We start from the raw sequence: 13,154 nt of genomic DNA, 5'->3' as shown, positions 1-13,154 counted from the left end.
AAATGAAATAGATACTATTATTTTTATTATTATCACTATTTTACAGCTGACAAACTAAGGCACAGAGAGGTTAAATAACTTGCTTAAGATCACAGCAAAAGAAGTGGTAGAGCTAGGATTCAAACAACGAAACACATTGATTCTTTGGCTAAACCACTGCCTGCCTGCACTAACATACACTGTCCACCTTTATGTCCACTCTGGTTTTCCAGACACTGTTTAACTCAGTATTGACTACGTTTCTTTAAAATGTTTCTTTCACACTTGCCAGTGGCAAAGCACAATAGGGCAGTTCCTGGTTTTGAAAGGAATGTGATGCGGGATACTCTACAAGTACAAGGAAAATCTGCATAAAAATTAGAATCATCTTTACGTTTTCTGCATTCCTGCTAGTCTCTGAGGTCCCTTATCATATCACAGTGGCACTGCCAAGAGGAAGGATAAGAAACTCAGCCCTTTTAACACAATTGTCCTTTCCATTACTTTAGGATTTCATTTAATATTCTCCACTGTTAGAATTACTAGAACAGCAGGAGGAGGCTGAATTAGCAGTTATAGATATATGCTGATTTCTTGCAAGTTTTTTCTTCAAATTAAAGGGCAGTTCATATATTTGAGAGAAAATGCAGACCTTAGTTTATAAGTTTAAATGGATTTTGAATTTACAAATTTAGACCCTTTATTTCAACTCTTAACAGGTCATTCAATCCACCCTATAAAATGATTAAAAGAGCAAAGTTGCCAGTAAATCATAAGCCTATGACTTTGTGAAGCTGTTTAATGTTTTATTGTTGTTTATAAGAGCTGGTTAAATATGAAGCTTTCTTTTGGAGGAGTAAGTTAATTTATGAAATATAAATCTAAATTTTTTAAATAGCAAATAATATTTTTATCAGATATTTAATTAACTAAAATTGAATTACTATTAAAATAATATCAATTTATCATGAAGGAATATGCATAAATCAGGCTTTATGTTTGTCAAGGAAATGTAACAGGGATTTTTAAAATGAAGACGTATTTAGATAATATCCCAAAATAAAGTCAAAGATTAGTTATGAGTTTACTAGTTAAAAAATAAACAGATCAACTTTGAGGCAGCCTTGTCTTAAATGTATATTTATATGGATTTTCTCTCACACAATTAAATCTTGACTATCTGTGAAGATAAAGGGATGTGCAAACCAAATATTAAATTTTTGTAATTTAAGTTTAATAATTTCATTAAAACTAGTAATTTCTTGAAGGTTAAAATTTGCCTGTCAGTTATCTCTATTTTCAAGAAGATGAATGAAAATTTTAATTAACTAGATAATTCCAAGATGACATGATATTTTATTTTAGACCAACTAGCAATTTTCTTGAAAGTTTAAGATTAGTATCTTCAAGTTATCAACCTTAATATTCGAAGTAGAGAAAATATAGCAAATTAATGTTCCAAACCTGACCTAAAAAAGTTAACTCTTTCTGAGAGCATATAGGATATAGTTTTGATAAGAATTAGATATATTTATTTCTGAGTGAAATATTATAAGTCATCTTGGTGTTTCATCATCATACAAAATAGAACATTCTTACACATTTTTCTTTTTCAGTATTAATGTTATATGTTCTGTATCATTAGAATTACTCTAAAGGAAGATTTTTATACTAAGGCAGTAAAATTAAATAGATCATATCATTTTCAATAGAGGAAGAAATACTACACTAGATTAAACCAATGCTTCATTTAGCCAAATTTTAACCTCTAGAAGTTGTGTCAAAAAATGTTTCTGGGTAGGAATAAGAGAAAGGATGAAGTTGGTATAAGATTGAAGCAGAGAAGATGAAATTATGTAAAATAAGTCTTCTTATTTAAGAATGATTGGAGGTGCCCTCAAAAGAAGTTGTTCAGTTGCAAAGTTTACAAAAAACACTAGAGTGTTTGTCGAAATGAAGCTGATGACCACCGTGATAAATATATCATTAGACAGAACAGACACAAGAAATAAACTCTTATTGAAACGAGAATCAATATTCTAGATGGTCTCTCACCTTCTCATCACCAGCAACTGACCACATGGCTTCCATACAGAACGACATCTGGATTCTTTCAAAACCAGTGAGAAAGAAAGAGAACCCAAGGTAAAAGTTGCAGTGTTTATAAGGTAATCAAAGAAATAACATCCTATCAACACCCTATCACTTTCATGCGCTATTTATTGGTAATGGGTTACCAAATGTGGCCCACACTCCAGGAGAGTGTATTACACCAGGCTGTGGAGGGGAAAATCATTGTGGAGCATTTTACAGGATGCCTGATATACTTATTTCTATGTCTGCTTCTAACAATCCACTAGCAAAAGTCCAAGTTATGGCTCAATATAATTTAAGTCTTACATAACATTGCAGAATATTATAGAAACTGAAGAAAGCATCAGAAGTGAACTATCTTGTCTTATCTTTGCATTTTACAAATTGGAAAGTTGAGAAACGAAGAAGGAACACAACCTGTTTGAGATAAAACTGACAATAAAGTTTTTTATGTTTTTTTCCTATTAATCTATCCTGCAAGTTGTCACTAAAAACTATCTTGAAGTCATTTTAGATTTACTAAATAATTGTCAAGATGGTTTAATGAGTTCCCATAAAAGTTTTACCCAGAATCCCTAATACAAACATCTCTGTAATCATGGTACATAATTAAAACTAATAAATTAACATTTATCAGACTGAATTCCTATTTTATTAACATTTACAATATAGGTATACCTGGAGATATTGCAGGTTCCATTACAGACTACCACAATAAAGTAAATATTGCAATAAAGTGGTCAAATGAAATTTTGGTTTCCCAGTGCGTATAAAAGTTATGTTTGCACTATAATGTAGTCTATTAAGGGTGCAATAATATTATGTCTTTTTTAAGAAAACAGTGTACACACCTTAATTTTAAAATACTGCATTGATAAAAAGTGCTAACCATCATCTGAGCTTTTACCTAATCATAATCACTGATCAGAGATCACATAACAAATACAATAATAAGAAGTTTGTAATACTACAAGAATTGCTGAAATGGGATACAGAGACATGAAGTGAGCTAATGTCAGGAAAAATAGAGCCACCGACTAGCTTGATGCAGTCTTGCTACGAAACTGCAATTTGTAAAACCAACAAAAACAACAACAAAAAATCCAAACACAGTATCTGCAAAGTGCAATAAAATGAAGCACAAGAAATTGAGCTGTGCCTGTACTTTATTCAGATTTTACTATTAAAGGATCCAAAATGGGTACCATAATGCTTTTGGTCATTATGTCTCCTTAATCTCCTCCTGCCTGTGGCAAATTCTTGTCCTTTCCTTGTTTTTCGTGACCTTGCTACCTTTGATGAGTCCTGGCCAAGTGTTTTGTAGAATGTCACTTGATTTGGGTTTGTCTAACATTTTCTTATGATTAGAATAGGGTTATGATAGTTGGGGGAATGATACAGCAGTGAATGAAAGAACATTCTCATCACAAAATATCATGTAGTATATGATGTCAACGTGATTTATGACTTTGATGTCAATCTTGATCTCTTGGTTAAGGTGGTATCCACTAAGTGTTCTCCACTATAATGTTACTATTTTTCCCTTTCCATACTCCAGTCCTTGGAAGCAAGTCACTATATCTAGCCCATCTCAAGGGGAGCGGAGTAAATCTCCATCTCATGGAGAGAAAAATATCAAGTAATTTGTAGATATATGACAAAACTGGCACTGCAATTAATCACTATTTTGAAGAAATTACTTTGAGGTTTTGCAAATATCTTATTTCTCCTTAAAGTTTTGTACAATAATTTTAGCATTCATCAGTGGGACTTTCCTATACCCATAATTACTGTAATATTCCAATGGTGATTTTCTATTTTCCTCATTGTTTCTTAATTATGTGGCATTCTTCTAAAAAAAAGTGTTCCTTCTCATCCCTATATTTATTCATTCAATATTTATTCATATCAGTATGGATTAATGAATATTTCTTTTGTTTGGGTGATAATCCAATACTCTTATTTATTTTGTTGCTTAAATTATTCCAGCTTAAGCCATTGGGAACACTGAGGGGTTATTTCCAATATCATAGATATATTCTATCATTTTTGTTTTCTGGCACCACATGATGCACCACGCTTTTCTTGCATTTTCCTTGTCCCAGCCTTAGAATCCGCTATCACTTCAGGGAAACTTGGTTTATTTTATTGGAGAATGGTATTAATAAATCATGATGTGGGGCTGAGTGTGCTGATTGTTAACTGGAGTGTCAGTACTTCTAGGCTCTCTCAAAAGACAAAGTTTTGAAATATATGTATGTATATTAATCCATGTAAAAATAGACATATACATGCATATGTGTGTGTTTTAGTATATATTTATCTGTAGGTAAACTAAAACAAAATGTCTCATTGGCGTTTGATACTCTAACTTTATCTATACCATAAGATCCATTTTACCCTTTCCCCAAAACTGATTATACTTTTTAAATTGCTCTTATGTTAAGTGAAATAAGTCAAGCAGAGAAAGTCAATTATCATATGGTTTCACTTATTTGTGGAACATAAGGAATAGCAGGGAGGACATTAGGAGAAGGAAGGGAAAAATGAAGGGGGGGAATCGGAGGGAGAGATGAACCATGAGAGACGATGGACTCTGAGAAACAAACAGCGTTCTGGGGTGGGGAGTGGAGGGGGGATGTGTTAGCCTGGATGGGTATTAAAGAGGGCACGTACTGCATGGAGCACTGGGTGTTATGCACAAACAGTGAATCATGGAACGCTACATCAAAAACTAATGATGTATTGTATGGTGACTAACATAACATAATAAAATTAAAAAAAAATAAAATATAAAATAAAATAAATTGCTCTCATGTTTCATCTTTATGATATTTAAAAAAATGATATCATTGAATCTAAAAACTGATCAAATTGTCTGGAGATAATGCAAAAAATCATGAAACTCTGAATATATTTTACTCTGTCTTCTTGCATGAACTTATTTCTTCATTTCCAGCCCACTTTCATCATGCACGCACATAAGTGCGCACACACACACACACACACACACACACACACTAAAAATGAATAGTAATGAAGCTGAAGCTGATGTTGATTATGTTTTGATTTTTGGCTGCCTGTCAGTGATCACATTTTAAACATTTCAAGACTTGGAATAACTACTTTTTAAATTATCTTAGGCATATATAGCAATACTAATTTTTTTACCAATGAATACTCTTAAGTTTTGATTCATTTTGTTCAAATTCAGGTGGAATTCACTAACAATATTATCCAATAAGTGGAGTGGCACAAAACTTACATTTTGGAAATATTATCAACTTTTAATTATTGAAAATAAATCTTGCAAAGTAAGATGCCATTAAAATGTATTCCCACAAAAGCTGTGAAAAGACCAAACTAAACAATAAGAACTTACATGTACAGATTTAATTTTAAAAGTCTACAAATGTGCTTTGTAATATCTCTACATGTGGGAAGAATTTTGGTGGAGTACTATGTTTTAGTGATAGTTTTGGTTTTATACTCGCATGGAAATAAATGGAGAAATCCTATGCTTTTGAAGCGCCTATGGTTGGCAAAGAAAGCATACAAAGGAACATTCAAATGAGCCACAGATGAAGTCAATTTAATTTAGCAAATTTTGTCTTGTAAAATATCAGTTATAAATATTAGTGCTCCTAATGAAGGCAATAGGACAGTACTGATAAATTGGGAAAAAATACATTCATATTTCATGGGAACAAAACAAATAAAACAAAAGAAAACTGGAATTGAAACTAGTCACCAGTTTTAAAAGTTTGTTTTGTTTTTACCAGGTACCAAAAGAGTAAGACAGAAAGAAATTTTCTCAATTAAAAACGCTACAGTATACAGAGAAGTGACAATGCAAATGTCAACACTTCAACTTTATTAAAAAATCAACTTTGAGGAAGATTGTGGGTGATTTTGGAAAAAGAAGGAGAAGGAGGAGTGGAGGAGGGAAGAAGAATGATATCTAAATTAAAAACATTTTGCAGAACAAGACCAGTTGCAAGGCATATTAGACAAAGGAACTGAAGTACATGAATATGGAACCAGAAAAAATATTCTATTTCACTTTTAATGTAAATGATACTTTTTGCTTTCATTAATATACTTTAGCAGCAATGTATATATAATTAACATAGATATATGTGATTTTAAGTTGTTTTGAATGAACTTTATTTTCAAAAATAAATTTTGAATAACTGTTGACCACCAATAAAATAAAATAAGACCATTCAGTTCCTACATAAATACCTTAATATAAATTTTCACTTGCAAGATGTCTTGGTTTGAACAATATAATCTATATTTGCTCTGTGCATAACACTTAATTTCTGTTGTTGTTATCTAGCTGTAGGTCGTTATGCTTTTGCTTGCAGAAATTAACAACTTTCCCTAGGTATTTTTACTGTTGAGTCCTTCTAATAATTATGAATTTTACTCAAATGTCATCCCTCCTTGTATCAGTCACATTATGTCTTGTTTTAATTTTTTATTGCCAGTCTTTCTATCTGAGATTATTTTGTCATAACTATATTCTTGTGTATTGTTTCCCTTCACTGGCATGGGAGTGGGAGAGAGCTTTTCTTTGGTCTAGTTCTGTGTTATTTTGCTCCAGCTGGAATAAATGATACCTGGAAGAGAATTGAGAGGTTAATCATCTACTCCAAGGACTCATCATTATCTATGTGAATAAATGGAGAATGTACTTCAAATATTAAAACTGATTAGTCTATTCACAAAGCAATTATTTATATCCTATTTATATACAATTTATAAAGATGCCATGGGAAAGTGCAGACTTTTTAGAAATCTTTGTAACCTCCAAGTACCCTGATGTTTCTATACCTTTGTGAGGTTTTTCTCTTATGCACTTTGCTCTGCTCACATGCCATTGACCCATTATTCCACATTTTGGTCACAAATTAATCTTACCTCTTTTCTAAGAGCCAAATCAAATATTACCTCAGTTTAAAACAAAACCATAGGACCAAAATGGTGTCACTTATGTTGTCACCAAACCCATGTAGTTGCAACCTCCCCCAGAAATGTAAGTCAGTCAGTCAGGAAATTTTTGATCAGCACCAATGAGATCATCCGTCATATGGGCCATCTCTATCCCCAAAGATGAGAGAATCCACGCAGTAAGACCCCTTACCCCTCTAACCAAGGGCCCGTGAACTGGCCTGGAAAAATCCTTTCTTTTCTTTTGTCAATAATTTTCTTGCCTCACCCTCCTTTCTATAAAAACTTTCCGTTTGTACAATTCTTCAGAGCTCCCTTCTACTTGCTGGATGGGATGCTGCCCTGATTCATGAATGGCTTAATAAAGCCAATTAGATCTTCAAATGTACTCAATTGAATTTTTGTTTTTCAACACCTCCTATAAGATGTTTGACTCTGAAGCAACCTAAATGCCCTTTCCTCATACTCTTTGATACTCTGAGTGTGCTTCTTGCAGGATGCTGCATTTCATAGACATATCTTGTTCATTTTTTTTAAAGATTTTATTTATTTATTTGACAGAGAGAGACACAGTGAGAGAGGGAACACAAGCAGAGGGAGTGGGAGAGGGAGAAGCAGGCTTCCTGCTGAGCAGAGAGCCCGATGCGGGGCTCGATCCCAGAACCCTGGGATCATGACCTGAGCCGAAGGCAGACGCTTAACAACTGAGCCACCCAGGAGCCCCTCTTGTTCATTTTTGTTTATCCAGTACCTAATATACAATAATTGTTCTAGACTTTCAATACATATTTCCTTCAAAATGAAGTTAGGCTTATCCACACCCTGTGAAAACAATTTGACATTCCATGTACTCTTGGAACTCATGAAGAATTGTCAAGGGTTAAGTAAAATAGCAATTCTTCAGACTTTCCCGAAACACAGGTGCTTTCTAGATCAAAATTATTCTTTCATTAGTGGGCTAAATCCATAAACAAGGCCGAATGAGAATGAAATTAATATAGGGCTGAAGCTAACTCCTCTCTCATTCAGTGGTATTGATGCTGGATGGGCTGAGGACCCCAGAGGGAGGGCCTCAGGCCCCTTGCTGAGAGTGTTATTGGCTTAGCATGGGAAAGAATTTAAGAGCAAGCCCTTTAGAGAAAGGGACAAGGATTTATTAAGTATAGAAGTAAGAAAGAAGCTACTTTACAAGGTAGTGATCTCTCCTCCTAGATGAGGAGGAAGTCCCCTCTTTGCCTCTAACGAAGGGTTTTATAAGGTTTTTTAACATTAGCTAACTGTACAAGGAGGGATTTACCCTTTAACTTTGGGTTTATCATTTACATTGGGCTGTTAGTTTTTCCATTGTTTTAGGGTTGTGAAATTACCCACAGGGAGCTATTTTAAGAAAGTCCAGGTGTGCCTGGGTGGCTCAGTCAGTTGAGCAACCCACTCTTGATTTCAGGGTTCTGAGATCGAGCCCTTCATCAAGCTCTGTGCTGGACTTGGAGCCTGCTTAAGATTCTCTCTTAAGTTCCATCTCCCAGGCTTCCCACAGCTGTTGGAGGTCATTCTCATTTGGGACATAGTATTTTCATACTAATTCTTAACAAATGTGTTTTATGTTAATGAATATGCTGTATTATAAATATATATCCATTTCTGACTTGCTCTTCCCTCCCTCAACTTCTTTGAATAACTGGCACAGTATAAAGAACATATTATATTCTCACAGTAGGAAGAATAATGGCCCCCAAAGATGTGTGAGTATAAATCTCCTGAACCTATGAATATGTTATGTTACATGCACAGAGAAATTGAGGTTGCAGATGTAATTAAGGCAAATCAACAGACCGTAAAATGGAGAGATTATTCTAGATTATTCAGTGGCCCAAAGTGATCATGAAGGTCCTGAAATGTGGGTGAGGGAGGCAGAAGAGTCAGTGTCAGAGTGATGTGGTGTGTAAGGGAGGAAACATAATTTTCCCTCTACTCGTCTGTATTTCTGTCTGAGACCTGCTGTAGTAAAAGACAAATTAACAAGAGAAAAAACAAATGGAAATGTATCCTTTATACAGGGGAGATAACCTAGGAAAAGTGAGCAACTCCCCAAAATGGTCAAACCCACCACCTTAAATACCATCTTCAGCTAAAGATAAAAGCAAGATGTTGGGAAAAGAAGCCAGTTATGAGCAAGATTAACAAAGGTGAGATTTGTTCTATTATGTTATTCAGTTTAGACCTTCTCCATCGACAAGATTCTCTTGTGATTTGGAGTCATCTTTCCCTCCCTGGTACAAAGAGGGAGACACTCTTACAAATGGAGATTTTTCTTTATAAATGTAAATTTCCCTTACAAAAGGGTAACTTCTACTTTGTTTTCTGAGCTTCTCTGTGTCTGAAATTTCTCAAAAATAATCAGCTCAAAATAATCCCTATGCAAAAGAAGCATATTCTGGGGTGGCATTTTCTGCTACTTTTCAGATATGAAAAAGACTCATCCATTTACTGCTCCATTGATGCCTTTAAGGATGAATTGAAATGATGAGCTATTGAATTATGGCAGCCTCTAGAAGGTGGAAAAAGCAATAAAATAGATTCTTCCCTAGAACTTCCAGAAAGGAACTCAGCATGGCAGACACCCTGATTTTAGCCTAGTGAGACCTATTTCATAATTCTGATCTATGGAACTGTAAGATAATAAATTTGTATTGTTTTAAGCCACTGAGTTTGGGATAATTTCTTTGCAGTAGCAATAGGAAACTAATATAGTGCTGAAAAAATAGTCATTAAACATAATTCCCATTTGAATTCTCCCTCTCTTGCAGTTGATTTTTTTCCCCCTCACTTATGTATTACCCTGAAAGTACTAATCAGAGGTAGAATCTATTTTCTGCTTTTTGCTTTGCCAAATATACAATCAACAGTAAATAAACTAAATTAATGATATGATACATTTTAAAGGGTATTAGCCTTATAGTGTTGATGCTTTGTTCTGAATTACAGGTCATAGAGTTAAACTGTTATCTATAGTTGAAAACGGCACACACACACACACACACACACACACACACACACATACACACACACACATACACACACTAAAATCTGCCAAATTTTAGGGGTTCTTGATGTTAGTTACATACTTATATGGTGAGAAAAATGTTCCAAACATGATAAATTTTGACCAGTGAAATTGCTCCTTTGTAATTTGGAAACTGACAAATTGAAGAGAACATGGCTAGTCAAGAAAAAACTTAATCCTTTCCATCAACTTTCCTAATAGTGAAATAAAATGCTGACTAATGTCTGTAAGAACAATTGAGAGCACAGCCCCACCTTTGCCTTAGAAAATAATTTAACTCATCTGTAAAGCATGATTTTTCTTTCTCTAAGAGAAAATGGTGAGATGCAACAGAGCCATGTTTATTTTGGCAGAAAAACACAGTGCAAACAGTAACAAAAATGGCTATTATTGTGTGTGTGTGTGTGTGTGTGTGTGTTTCTTTTTTTAAAGTAACAGGACCTGCTACCTATTTCCTTTCCACTAGAGCAATAGATTTTTATAAACCTTTTTTTTTTTTCCTTACTGCTGGCTGATGAAGGCTGTGGGCAGAGCAGAATTCACATCTCACATTTCTCTTCATCCCTCCCTGACAAAGAAGCACACTCTTTGTGTTTGATGTATTATTTCCTCCACAGAAAACAACGATGCCTCAAGAAACAAAATATGATACAAAAAGCTCAGTTTTGCCTGATGAGTGGGCAGAAAAACTTTATGGAGATGAAGTCAGTTAGGAAAAATAATAACAGCTCTATACAGGCCAGGATAAAATGAAAAAAAAAAGGTTCATAATTTCTAGATGGCCTAAAAGTAATTAGCAAAATATAACTTATTTGATAATATGTATATAATATTGTTGGTTTGCAAACTGGCTTCCATGCACAGAAGGTAAGAGGAGATTGAAGAGGCAGACCACTTCAGATTGGTAGGTGGCAGATTTAAGAAGCAAGGGAATTTATAGTGACAAGACAAGTAGATCTCCACACCACCATCTAGAATTTTCGAAATTCATATAGAGGCCTTACCTGGCTGGGTTCAATGATGTACACCATCCAGAGGGTCTTAACAGCACATTATGCTTTTAAGTCTGTGTCCTTGGAAACAGTTTCCATTGTGGAAAGTCAGCCAGACCTTACATTCCAAGGATAAAGAAGTGGTGAGGTGCCTCTGATTGCTGGGATCCAGCTCAAGAGCCAACCACTGGTCACATGATCTGGATGACCTTCTCCAACACCCTACCCCTCCAGAATGGCTTTTACAATCTTACAGTACCCCTCTTCTGCAATGCACCCTGAGTGTCCAGCAAGGGGTTTCACTAACATGGAGGTAGCTCATTTGGCACCTATCTGGCTACACAGAGGCAGATAGCACAACAATGTACCTATGTGCAAGAAAAACACAGGTTAACATAATGATTCCTGAAATAAGTGACATTTTTTCTCACCAAGAGCCTCATTATCTGAACCACTGATTTATTAAGTCCCCTAGGCTGGGCATTGGATCACTCAGGGCATTAACTTGTGTCCTCATGTGATTGAATAAAAATGATACATTAAACAGATTTATCAGGTATGAACACACAACATTCTGTTTGGATAACAGTGCAGTTGCTTACTGGCAAGGCAGTAATGATGCCGAAGAGCAATACCTAAATTGGAGGACAGTTTTTCTCATTACAGACAGTCCAGTGTTCATTAAGGACAGGCTTTATTAGCTACCATTTAAAGCTTGCTGGATGAATTTAGTCAGGGTTTCTATAGGTGCGAAAATGTCCTCCAGGCCTGTTGGGGGGGGAACAAAAATGGCAACTAAATGACCATACCGGTGGAAACTAGAACTTGTCCAGCCGACCTTGAGGAGAGAGTGCTTGGCAATTTTTGTTACCATGGGACAGATTCTTCCCTCTTCCCAGAGAAAACCTAGAGTAAGGCAACCCAACCACCCATGTGGAAGCCATGGCCAAAGTTTTGTGCCACGCAGCCACTGGGTCCCATCCAGGCTACACAATAAATAGCTGGATGGTGCAACCAGTCAGGGGCAAACCAGTCACTCTCTTTAGTACAACCGACTACACAGTTCTAGATATCCATCCTCTATTCCTGGGACAATTGGGTTGATTCTGTTTAGAGTGATTTTTCCATTCCCAATAAAAGGCTGTCCAGCTGTTCAAATGTCCACAACCCCATAGGAGCCACATGAACCCATCCCAAATCTGAGCATCATAACCCATGACTCTAATGCTGGTATTTTTAGGACCCTTTTGATCAGGACTTTGATGGCTGCCTGTGTAATTTGGCTAACAGAAAAAGAATATCCATGCCCAGTGTTATTGATAGTGTATGACAAAAGCCACGTTTCTGAATCAGTACTGGTAATATTAGATGTATTAAGAGTACTAACCTTAGCTTGTGCTTGCTTAATGCACTGCTTTAGGGCCTTCCAATCCCCTCCTGGAATGTTGATAATCACCATGGTAATCCTGACAAGCTAAAGAGGGGCACCTGTCCACATACCCAACAGTTGGATTGATTCCTCTGCTGGGCATACAGTGGACCCACTTTACAAAGGTATTTCCATCAGGTGCTCCACAAAGCCTATTACCACCTACATATCTAGAAACAGTGTGTTTGGAGATAGGGTTGTCCGCTACTACAACAAGACATGTCACTTAGTCAATGTGGGGGTTTGAACTATGCCAAGGTGGATCAATAGAACATATTCTCAAGTCATACCTTGATAGTAGGTAAGGAAGTTCTTACCATGATAATGCTGTTCCTTCGTGAGAGACTCTTCCTGGGGGAGCATGGTGCACACTGCTAAGAGCTGTTGTTCTATGAGGTTATCTCAGGTTTCTATCCCCTTCCAGAGCTGGGACCAAAACCCTATGGGTACTATCTCTACCACAGTGTCCAACCCATACCTTCCAGAGTCATAGACACAGCTAACTCGATTGGTAGCCCTGCTTGGGAGATGCCCAAAGCTCTAATCTCCTTCACTCTTATTTTTGCCTTCTCAAAGGCTGCTTGCCCAGTCCCACATGTGCCCTTTCTTTACCAAGTGGTGTAAAGGATGGAGGCATGGT

General features: G+C 35.8%; 1 long non-coding RNA gene across 1 annotated transcript; it reads right to left on the bottom strand.

Annotated features, from left to right (window-relative positions):
- Nucleotides 1-2,034: 2,034 nt before the first annotated feature.
- On the bottom strand, nucleotides 2,035-12,520 carry LOC113924243. The gene is made up of 3 exons (XR_003520602.1): nucleotides 12,473-12,520; nucleotides 11,098-11,203; nucleotides 2,035-2,089 (listed from the first exon to the last, which is right to left on the bottom strand). It is a non-coding gene; the product is annotated as an uncharacterized LOC113924243 (long non-coding RNA).
- Between the last annotated feature and the right edge of the window lie 634 nt (nucleotides 12,521-13,154).

Source organism: Zalophus californianus, chromosome 2 (genome assembly GCF_009762305.2).
Source record: "Zalophus californianus isolate mZalCal1 chromosome 2, mZalCal1.pri.v2, whole genome shotgun sequence".
Lineage (NCBI taxonomy): Eukaryota > Metazoa > Chordata > Mammalia > Carnivora > Otariidae > Zalophus > Zalophus californianus.
Note: the sequence above shows the minus strand (reverse complement) of the source record. Positions and strands in the feature narration are given on the sequence as shown.